Below are 11,801 nucleotides of genomic sequence, written 5' to 3' on the forward strand. Positions count from 1 at the left end.
ATGCTGCTTGGCTAGAAAACAAGGATTCGTGTGTTTTTTTAAAAAAAGCTACAGTGTGTCTCATCTATGTTAATATGAACTTTTCAAATGCAGGATTTGAGTCCACTGGAGGCAAAAAGATTGAAAAGTCTTCTGCCTTGTCTAAATGGACAAAATGTTCTTAACAAATATACTTCCGCTCTGTCATTAACATTAGCAAGAGACATTTCATTCATGCCCATACAAGAAATGCAAAGATATGTAGAAACAGAAGGAAAAGAGAGGTAATTCTGCTGCAGTTATTGTTGCCTGGCATAGATTGCTATAGTTATATACTGTAGTTATTTCTGTAAGTATGTAGAATATATGGGGTTTTACAAATTTATCTCTGCTTGTAGATAAATTTGAAACACTTTCTCTTTCTTATCCTTTGTCGCCTCTTACTGCATGTCCTCTCATTATAAGATGGATACAGTAGTTCTCTGAAATTATTGTTGTGCTTCCTGATATTTTATTTTATAGGAAAGATATATTAAAATATTAAAGTAGGTTGATGTTTTGTGTGGCACATCAAAATATTTTGAAAAGATGTTAAACCATTTAAACACATTTGCATTAATTTTAAACAAGTTTACATGAAAAAGGAATGCCTGGACATATTTTTCACATTACATAATTATTAAAATGTAAGTGGAATTCATTTGCTTCCCATTTCTACTCTATAAAAAATATATTACTTCGTTTATGACTTATTTATTTATCTAACAAATTTATATAGCCACCCTTTTCAGAAAACGTGACAATATACAAAAACAATAAACACCAAAAAAATAAAAATAAAAAGAGAAAAACAGGGGGAAAAAATCAAATTGGCAGGAGAGACCGAAAAAAAATAGTTAGGGTTTAACTTCATGTAATGTATTAATTTCACAGGACCATTTATTTTATTTAATTCCATTTATATATTTATATATTTAGGCTTTACAGGCTTGCTCATAGAGAACAATTATCTTTCTTTCATTTTGCATTGAGAATATTTGCTTAATTGTCAGTGGACAGAACACACACTCTCAGTGTGGAAGGTGCTAGATTCAATCCATAATTTCTCCCCATAGATCTGAGACAGGCTCCCAATTGAAACCACATCATCCATCTTCATAAACAGTAAGAAGCCAAATGGAACAATGGTTGGAACTGATGCAAGACAACTTTCTATGATGCTAAATTGTGTTTTGTCTGAAATGGAAATTGGGTTTTTGGTTGAATGTTTATAAAACAGAATTGTTGGTTTTGATGAACCTGGATCTCTATAATGCATTGTTTTTAAGTGTTACATTTAAATTCCAATGACAAGAACAAAATTGCAACTGTGCTGTTGCTTGCTGGTGAACCACCTGAAACATTTCATAAAAAGTCCAGGAAAGTTAAGAAAGAAAAGTTTAAGTGGAATACAGCTTCATGAATCTTGTAAATAGGGAGCTTTGAGCAATTTCATCATCATCATCATCATCATTATCTTTTTAGCCATTGTCTACTGCAGGATGAAGGCCTCTGCTGCATGTTTTCAACCAATATGATCCTGAGCTCTCCTTTTTTGCCAATTTAAGCCAATTCAATGTTATCGGGATTGCCTTAACTATTGAAATGGGAAAAAGATGCTGGCCTTAAATACAGAAGGAAATATGAGAATCCTATTCTAACCACATTCAGACTATTATGCTGACTAATCTAGGACACCCTTTGCCAATCTGATAGTCATCAATTGTTTGACAACTTAAACAATTCTGATTAGGAATTGGTGAAGTTTTATCTCAATATATTTACATAGTGGCAAGTAATGATTGCCCTAGAATCATATATTTATCCCATAACTGCCAACATCCTGTTTTGGGCAAATAGGATTAGGCTTAATAATGTCCTTCCATCAGTCTTAGGGTGCCTACAATAAGTGAACATGTTATGAAGGTTCTCTTTTTCTTAGAAGTGATACTTTAAATCCATAGTTCTTATTCTTTTTATGTCTGCCCCACATCAACCGAGTAATTGACTTAGTATAAATGACTATGGTGGATCATCTCTAGATAGATAAGGAATTATTCCTATTCTTAGGCAAACTAACCTGCAATATATCTCCCTGCAGCCCCAGGTTTAATCCTCTAAAAGTACTGCTGCTTCATCATATGTCTCCACTTAATAGATATGGAATCAGAGTACAATTGCAGATACATTCTGTCTTCTACAGAAGGAAAAATTAGGGAGAGCCTCCTTCCTTCAATAGTCTATTCCCACCAATGACTGCTTTGGAATTTAAATACTTGTAATTCATTTTAAAGTACTGTAAAACTACAGTAAGAGCCTTAAGTCATAGGCATAGGGCCTGCAACTTGGGCGTCCTCCTGGACTCATGGCTCAGTTTGGAAGATCATATAGGAGCCGTGGCCAGGGGGACTTTTGCCCAGGTTTGCCTGGTGCGCCAGTTGCGGCCCTATCTGGACCGAGATGCCCTATGTACAGTCACTCATGCGCTTGTGACCTCCTAGATAGACTACTGCAATGCTCTCTACATGGGGCTGCCCTTGAGGACCACTCGGAGGCTTCAGCTGGTGCAGAATGCGGCCCCGTAAGTTGTGATGGGGGTCTCCCGATACTTGCATGTAACGCCTCTTCTCCGCAAGCTGCATTGGCTTCCAGTTGCCCTCCGGGTGAGATTCAAGGTGCTGGTGATGACCTATAAAGCCCTAAATGGCATGGGTCCAGATTATTTTAGGGAGCACCTGCTGCCAGCGTCAACTTCCCATCGTCCTGTGTGCTCCCACAGGGAAGGCCTCTTCAGGGTCCCGCCGGTCAAGGAGTGCCGACGGGTGATTCCCAGGGGGAGAGCATTCTCGGTGGGCATGCCTGCCCTATAGAATCAGCTGCCGGTGGAACTCCGGATCGCCCCTGACCTTCGTTCATTTCGCCGGGACCTAAAAACCTGGCTATTTGAGCTGGCCAGCCTGGACTGAGGGGTTTTTAAGGTTTTAAATTCAATTTTAAAGTGTTGGGGCTATTAATTTAATTGTATTTTAATCTGCATATTGTATTTTTTTTTAATTTGCCCTGTAAACTGCCCTGAGTCCTTTGGGAAAAGGGTGGTATATAAATCGAATAAATAAATAAATAAATAAATAAATAAATAAATAAATAAATAAATAAACAAACAAACAAACAAATAAATAAATAAATAAATAACATGCATGTTGTAATGTGAATGTGCTGTTACATTCAAGTAAGGGAAGGCTTCCTCATTCATATAAATGTTCAGATACATTCCATTGTTAAATTCATTCCTGTGCTGGTTAAATTTTTAACAACTTGTATGCCTCAACATCTTAGACAAGCTTTTTCTAAAGTTCATTTTGAACAACTTGATTAATAAGAGATGAAAGATATTATGGAGTTCCATTTCAAGAAAGATTATGTATTTGTGGCTTACCTGCAGTTCAAGACATTGTGCACATTCTGTTTGATTGCAAACTGAATTCTGTAGAAAGGACTGTTTAGTTAGATAGTTATTTAAAAACTAAAAAAAAAGTCTAGGGAACAAGCAGAAACTGTCTTACTTTTTGCAGAAATGAACCTGTGCATCACTAGTAAGACTGAATTATTGATATCAGAGGACATTCTGAAGAACAGACTACTTAGATCAGATTAGGGTTAAGTCTAGGGATGACAACTTATTATTAATATCTCCTATTGTTTTCTTTATATTTCTTGTATGCTTGCATTAGTTTTATACTTTAGATATAGCCAGATGACTAAATCAATAAAAAATAATAGAATTACAAAGTTGGAAGGCACATTGGAGATCTTCTAGTCCAACCCTCTGCTCAAGCAGGAGACCCTATACCATTTCAGACAAGTGGCTATCCAGTCTCTTCTTAAAAGCCTCTAGTGATGGAGCACCCACAACTTCTGAAGGCAAGCTGTTCCACTGGTTAATTGTTCTCACTGTTAGGAAATTTCTCCTTAGTTCTAGTTCTTACTTCTCTCCTTGATTAGTTACCATCCATTGTTTCTTGTCTTGCCTTCTGATGTTTTGGGAAATAGGTTGACCCCCTCTTCTTTGTGGTAGCCCCTCAAATACCGGAACACTGCTATCATGTTAGTCCTAGTCCTTCCTTTCACTATACTATAATATTGTACATATCCAATTCCTGCAACTGCTCTTCACATGTTTTAGTTTCCAAGCCCTTAATCATCTTAAAGTTATGCTTTGGGTTATGGTTACAGCTAGGGTTTGGTTTAAGGTTAGGGTTAGGGTTAGGGTTAGGTTTAGTGCTCTTTTCTGCACTCTTTCCAGAGTGCCAACATCTTTTTTATAATGTGGTGATGAAAACTGGATGCAATGTTACATGTGTCATTTTACTAAGGTTTTTTAAAATTTTTAAAATGGTACCAATACTTTACGTGATGTTGATTCTATTGCTCTGTTTATGCAATTTAATATCTACATACAAAGATAGAGTTAGGGTTAGGACTAGGACTAGGGTTGAAGTTAGGGTAAGGGTTAGGGCTAGGGTTAGGACTAGGGTTAGAGTTAGGAATATGTTTAGGTTTAGGGCTAGGGCTAGGGCTAGAGTTAGGGTAAGACGTAGGGTAGGGGTAGGGGTAGAGTTAGGGTTACTGCAAGGTTTATGTTCCCCTTCATGGATTACTGCCTTGTCGTGGCGAAGGGGCTTGCGTAATTCAATGAAGCTATGAGCTATGCCGTGCATGGCCACCCAAGACGGACAGGTCATAGGAGAGAGTTCTGACAAAACGTGATCCACTGGAGAAGGAAATGGCAACCCATTCCAGTATCTTTGCCATGAAAACCCTATGGATAGTACCAAAAGGCAAAACGATATGACGCTGGAAGATGAGCCCCTCAGGTCTGAAGGCGTCCAATATGCTACTGGGGAAGAGCAGAGGGCTAGTACTAGTAGCGCCAGAAAGAATGAAGCGACTGGGCCAAAGCCGAAAGGACGCTCAGCTGTGGATATGTCTGGTGGTGAAAGGAAAGTCCGATGCTGTAAAGATTTTTTCTCCATAGGAACCTGGAATGTAAGATCCATGAATCAAGGCAAGCTGGACGTGGTCAAACAAGAGATGATAAGACTGAACATCGACATCTTAGGTATCAGCGAACTAAAATGGACAGGAATGGGTGAATTTAATTCAGATGACCATCAGGTATACTACTGCGGGCAAGAATCCCTCAGAAGAAATGGAGTAGCCTTCATAGTCAATAAAAGAGTAGGAAAAGCAATACTGGGATACAATCCTCAAAATGACAGAATGATCTCAGTTCGAATCCAAGGCAAACCATTCAATATCACAGTAGTCCAAGTCTATGCCCCAACCACCGGTGCTGAAGAGGATGAAATTGACCGGTTCTATGAAGCCCTACAGCACCTTATAGAACTAACACCAAAAAATGATGTCCTTATCATCATGGGGGATTGGAATGCTAAAGTAGGAAGCCAAAAGATAACCGGAATAACAGGCAAGTTTGGCCTTGGAGTACAAAATGAAGCAGGGCACAGGCTGATAGAATTTTGTCAAGAGAATACGATGGTCATAGCAAACACTCTTTTCCAACAACCCAAGAGACGGCTCTACACATGGACATCACCAGACGGTCAACACAGAAATCAGATTGACTATATGCTCTGCAGCCAAAGATGGAGAAGCTCTATACAGTCAGTAAAAACAAGACCAGGAGCTGACTGTGGCTCAGACCATGAGCTTCTTGTTGCAAAGTTTAGGCTTAAACTGAAGAAAGTAGGGAAAAGCACCAGGCCAGTCAGGTATGAATTAAATCATATCCCTGTTCAATATACAGTAGAGGTGACAAATAGATTTAAGGAATTAGATCTGGTAGACAGAGTGCCTGAAGAACTATGGACAGAGGTTCGCAACATAGTACAACAGGTAGCAACCAAAACCATCCCAAAGAAAAAGAAATGCAAGAAAGCAAAATGGCTGTCTGAGGAAGCTTTGCAAATAGCTGAGAAAAGGAGGGAAGCGAAAGGCAAGGGAGAAAAAGAAAGATATGCCCAATTAAATGCAGAATTCCAAAGAATAGCTAGAAGAGATAAGAATGCCTTCTTAAATGAACAATGCAAAGAAATAGAAGAAAACAATAGAATAGGGAGGACCAGAGATCTTTTCAAGAAAATTGGAGAGACGAAAGGAACGTTTCATGCAAAAATGGGCATGATAAAGGACCAAAATGGCAGGGACCTAACAGAGGCAGAAGAGATTAAGAAGAGGTGGCAAAATTACACAGAAGAACTATACAAGAATGAGCTTAACGTCCCTGATAATCACAATGAGGTGGTCACTGACCTCGAGCCAGACATCCTAGAATGTGAAGTGAAGTGGGCCTTAGAAAAGCTGAGCAACAACAAAGCTAGTGGAGGTGACAGTATTCCAGCTGAGCTATTCAAAATCTTAAAAGACGATGCAGTAAAAGTGCTACACTCAATTTGCCAGCAAATTTGGAAAACTCAACAGTGGCCACAGGATTGGAAAAGATCAGTTTACATTCCAATTCCAAAGAAAGGCAGTGCCAAAGAATGTTCAAACTATCGCACCATTGCACTCATTTCTCATGCTAGTAAAGTTATGCTTAAAATCCTACAAGCTAGACTTCAGCAGTATGTGGATCGAGAACTACCAGAAGTACAGGCAGGATTTCGAAGAGGCAGAGGAACTAGAGATCAAATTGCCAACATACGCTGGATCATGGAGAAAGCTAGGGAGTTCCAGAAAAACATCTATTTCTGCTTCATTGACTATGCTAAAGCCTTTGATTGTGTGGATCATAACAAACTGTGGCAAGTTCTTAAAGAGATGGGAGTACCAGAACATCTTATTTGTCTCTTGAGAAACCTATATGCGGGCCAAGAAGCAACAGTGAGAACTGGACACGGAACCACTGATTGGTTCCAAATTGGGAAAGGAGTCCGGCAAGGCTGTATACTGTCGCCTTGCCTATTTAACTTATATGCAGAGCACATCATGAGAAAGGCAGGGCTAGATGAATCAAAAGTTGGAATTAAGATTGCCGGAAGAAATATCAACAACCTAAGATATGCAGATGATACCACTCTAATGGCAGAAAGTGAAGAGGAACTGAAGAGTCTCTTGTTGCGAGTGAAGAAGGAGAGTGCAAAAGTTGGGTTGAAACTAAACATTAAGAAAACCAAGATCATGGCATCCGGCCCTCTCAATTCCTGGCAAATAGATGGGGAAGAAATGGAGGTAGTGACAGATTTTATTTTCCTGGGCTCCAAGATCACTGCAGATGGGGACTGTAGTCAAGAAATTAAAAGACGCTTGCTCCTGGGGAGGAAAGCCATGGCAAATCTAGACAGCACACTAAAAAGCAGAGACATCACCCTGTCAACAAAAGTGCGTATAGTCAAGGCTATGGTCTTCCCAGTTGCAATGTATGGCTGTGAAAGTTGGACCATAAGAAAGGCTGAACGCAAAAGAATTGAGGCCTTTGAACTCTGGTGCTGGAGAAGACTCCTGCGAGTCCCTTGGACTGCAAGGTGATCAAACCGGTCAGTCCTAGAGGAGATCAACCCTGACTGCTCTTTAGATGGCCAGATCCTGAAGCTAAAACTCAAATACTTTGGCCACCTAATGAGGAGGAAGGACTCACTGGAGAAGAGCCTAATGCTGGGAAAGGTTGAGGGCAATAGAAGAAGGGGACGACAGAGAATGAGGTGGCTGGATGGAGTCACTGAAGTAGTAGGTGTGAGCTTAAATGGACTCCAGAAGATGGCAGAGGACAGGAAAGCCTAGAGGAACATTGTCCATAGGGTCGCGATGGGTCGGACACGACTTCGCAACTAACAACAACAAGGTTTATGTTAGTTTATGGCTAGGGTTAGTTTGAGGTTAGGCCTTAGGCTAGGGCTGTTAGGGTTATGGTTAGAGTTATGCTTTGGGTTATGGTTATGGTTATAATTTGGTTTAGGGTTTGGTTTGGTTTGGTTTGGTTTGGTTTGGTTTGGTTTAGGCTTAGGCTTAGCCTTAGCCTTAGGTTTAAGCTTAGGCTTCATCCAAGGCTAAAGCTAGGGAAAGGGCATAGCTAGTACGGCATAGCTAGTATTATGATTAGGGCTATGGTTAGAGTTAGGTTTAGTTTGGGGGCTAGGGTTAATGTGAGGGTTACAGTTCAGGTAATTAATCACCCAAACCCTAACCCTAGCCCAAACTCTTAACTGAGCCTAGTCCTACTCCTAACACAAACACTAAGCCTAAACCTATTCCTAATCTTAAACCTAACCCTAAGCATAATGTAAACCTAAACCTAAGCTTAAACCTATCCCTAACCCTCACATTAACCCTAGCAATCACCTACCCCTAACATTAATGTCAACTTTTAAATGAGCCAAGTCCTAGTCCCTAACACAAACCCTAACCCTATCAAATAACCCAAACCCTCGCAATAGCCATAACCCTAATTCTAAACCTTGCCCTAACCCTAACCCTCAACCTAGCCATAGACATAACCCAAACCCTAACCCTTACCTGAAGCCTAACCCTAGCAATAGCCATAAACATGAACCTAACCATTGCCCTAATCCTAATCCTAATGCTAATGCTAACCATAACCCTAACTTTCACTGTAGCCCTAACCATAACTGTACCCTAACCCTAACCCTGACATTAGCCCAGAACTGTAACCCTAGCCAAAGCACTAATCCTAACCCTAACCCTAACCCTGAAACTATCCATACCTATAATACGTACCCAGAACCATAATCCTAACCCTAGCCCAAGCACTAACCCTAACCCTAGCCTTAACCAAACCCAAACCCAAACCTGAACGTACCCTGAATCCCATACCTAACCAGAAACCTAATGCTACCACTATGCCTACCATTAAACTACCCCAACTCTACCTTAACCATATCCATAATTCAAACATTAACCCCTAACTCTAACCCTCAGCATAGCCCTAGGCTTATCCCTAATACTAACCCTAATGTTCTGTTCCAGCCTACGACCAGCTCTGTTGGAATGTCAGGGACAACCCCTTTTTTATATTCAATAGGCTGGAATTAAGCCAACCAATTTTTTTTGCAAAAACTAAACAAAACAGTTCAAAACAGAGTTAAACAAATACAGACCGAGACTATATCAGAAGCTCTTCAAACGGTTGCCTTCAGCAACCAGCACCTCCCACACATTCTCCTTTTAAACAGCAGTCTCAAGGCGTGGCTTCTCTTTGCCTTGTCCCAAGGTGCCTCATTGCTTTTCTTTGTTCGCTTCTGCTAGTCTGCCTCCTGCTTCAAGCATCCCTGAACAGAGCCAGCTGTGGATCGTCTTCTTCCAATCTTTCAGGTTCACACAGCTGGGTCTGAGGAGGAACAAGACGGGCGTGGCTGAGAGCTCTGTGGTGCATCAGAACTTTCCTCTGCAACCAAAGGCTCCCCAAACCCCTCCTCCTCCTTCTCTTCAGAATTGTCCGACTCAGCTGCCAAAACCACAGGCTGACGCTGAATCACAACACCTAACCCTAGCTCTATTACCATTTCCATCCCGAACCTTTAACCCTAGATCTAGCCCTGGTCTTGGCCGTAGTCATAACCCAAAGTTTAACCCTAATCCTAACCTTAATCTTAATCCTAACCACAACCCTAACCTTAACTCTAACCCTAACCCTAACCCTACCCCCTAACCGAAATCATAACCCTAACCCTAAACTAAACCCTAAACTTAAACCTAACCTTGGCCCTAACCCTAACCTAACCCTAACCCTATTCCGAATCCTGACACTGACACTAACACTAGCCCTAGTCCTCCCCTCTCCCTCTCTCTTCCCTTTGTCCTCCCCCTAACCCTATGCTACCTAGTCCTGGCTGTAACCCCAGCCTTAACCATAACATCTAAACTAAACCTAATAGTAGCCCTAACTATAACCCTAAACTTAACTCTAGCCCTCGCCCTCATCCTAGCACTAATCCTGTCTTCGAGTTAGTTTTATTACCTGGTTGCATTAGCTTTTTTGGCTGCTGCTGCCTACTGCTTCCTCATATTTAAGTGATTCTCCACTAGGACAAGATCCTTCTCATAGTAAATGGTTTTAAGCCAGGTTTCAACTAATCTGTACTTGTAATTTGGTTTTTCTTGTCTAAGTGAAAAACCTTACTTTTCTCTATATTGAATTTCATTTTGTTGGATAGGCCCCTGGTTCAGGTCTATGAAGATCCATCCAGATCTTGAGCCTATCATCTGGGATGTTGGCTATTTCTGCCAACTTAGTGTTGCCTGCAAATCTGATGAGTTTCCATTCAATTGCCTCATCTAGATCATTTATGAAGATATTGAAGAGTACTGGGCCTAAGATGGAACCTTAGGGTACCTCACTACTTACTTTCTTCCATATAGATGTAGTTCCATTAAGGACTACACATTGAGTGCAGTTTGTCAATTAGTTACAAATCCATCTGATATACGATTTCCTGCTTGAGTAGGGGGTTGGACTAGAAGATCTCCAAGCTCTCTTCCAACTCTGTTATTCTGTTTTTCTGGTATTATTTTGGTGTTATTCTGTTATTTGTCTCGCTTCTCCTCTCCACTCCACTCTTCTTTTCCATTGCTAAGTTGGCAGAGGATCAGGATAATTTTTAGAACTACTGTAATTAATTTAATGTAGTATCTCTAACAGCCTTGAAGCATAAGATATAAAAAACTAAGTTCACATTTCTTTAATTGAATTAAATTCAGATCCTGTCTTTTTTTTAATTCCCAATCCCCAAAGTCTTTTACAGTAGTAAAAGAAATAAAACAAAATAAATTTATTATAATTAAAATCAAAATTAATATTCAATTAATTAATTAACAATTTAGAAGCTTCAAGAAATAGGTATATTTTTACCATTTTTCTAAATCCTGGAAGAATGTAGTGAAACGTTGCTTCTTAGGAAATACTCTCCATAGTCTGGGAGCTCCACATGAGAAGTCCTTAGCATAAATATCAACAGTCAAACTTCTAACAAACATTAGAAGAATTGATCTAACTAATCTACTAGGCAGGTTTATATCAGAAGAGCCTGTCTTAAAGATAACAACGTGCTTTAAACATCACATTGATGTATACTAAATAGAATTTTATTTACCTGCAGACATCTAGTATTTCGAATACAAAATAAAACATTCAACTTTTGTATCTTATGAAGCCAATTTTATCTAATGTTTTTAGCTGTAACTCCAACAATGGAAAATTATTTAGGTGACTATTAAAAAAACTGTTTATTTAATTAGCTCAGATTAGAAGACTATATTCTTCATGACTTCAACATTTGGAAGCAACATTTAAGATTTACATTTATATTTAACATGTACTATATGTATCCGCATAAAAATTGTTAAATCCTTTCATCTATCCTCTCTCTTGGCATCCTCATGCAGTGCTTGAAAATTTATACAGAAGATACAATCTGCAGTTCCCAAGTAGACTCAGAAGAAAGACTCAGCAACTTTGCTTAACTGTAATGGCATAAGGCAGAGGTCTTCAAACTTGGCCCTTTTATTACTTGTGGACTTGTACTCCCATAATTCCTCAGCCAGGCATACAGGCTGAGGAATTCTGGGAGTTGAAGTCCACAAGTCATAAAAGGGCCATGTTTGAAGACCCCTGACATAAGGTAGAGAAAATGGGATGATTCCTTAACTTCATTTCTTAAAATCAGCAGAATCAATTGGACTGCCAGTGATTGAAGAGAACAAGATACAGAAACAAAATTTCTCATCCCAGATTGCAATATTAAAGAATA

This window comes from Vipera ursinii, assembly GCF_947247035.1.
Source record: "Vipera ursinii genome assembly, chromosome: 5".
In the NCBI taxonomy this organism is placed as follows: Eukaryota; Metazoa; Chordata; class Lepidosauria; order Squamata; family Viperidae; genus Vipera; species Vipera ursinii.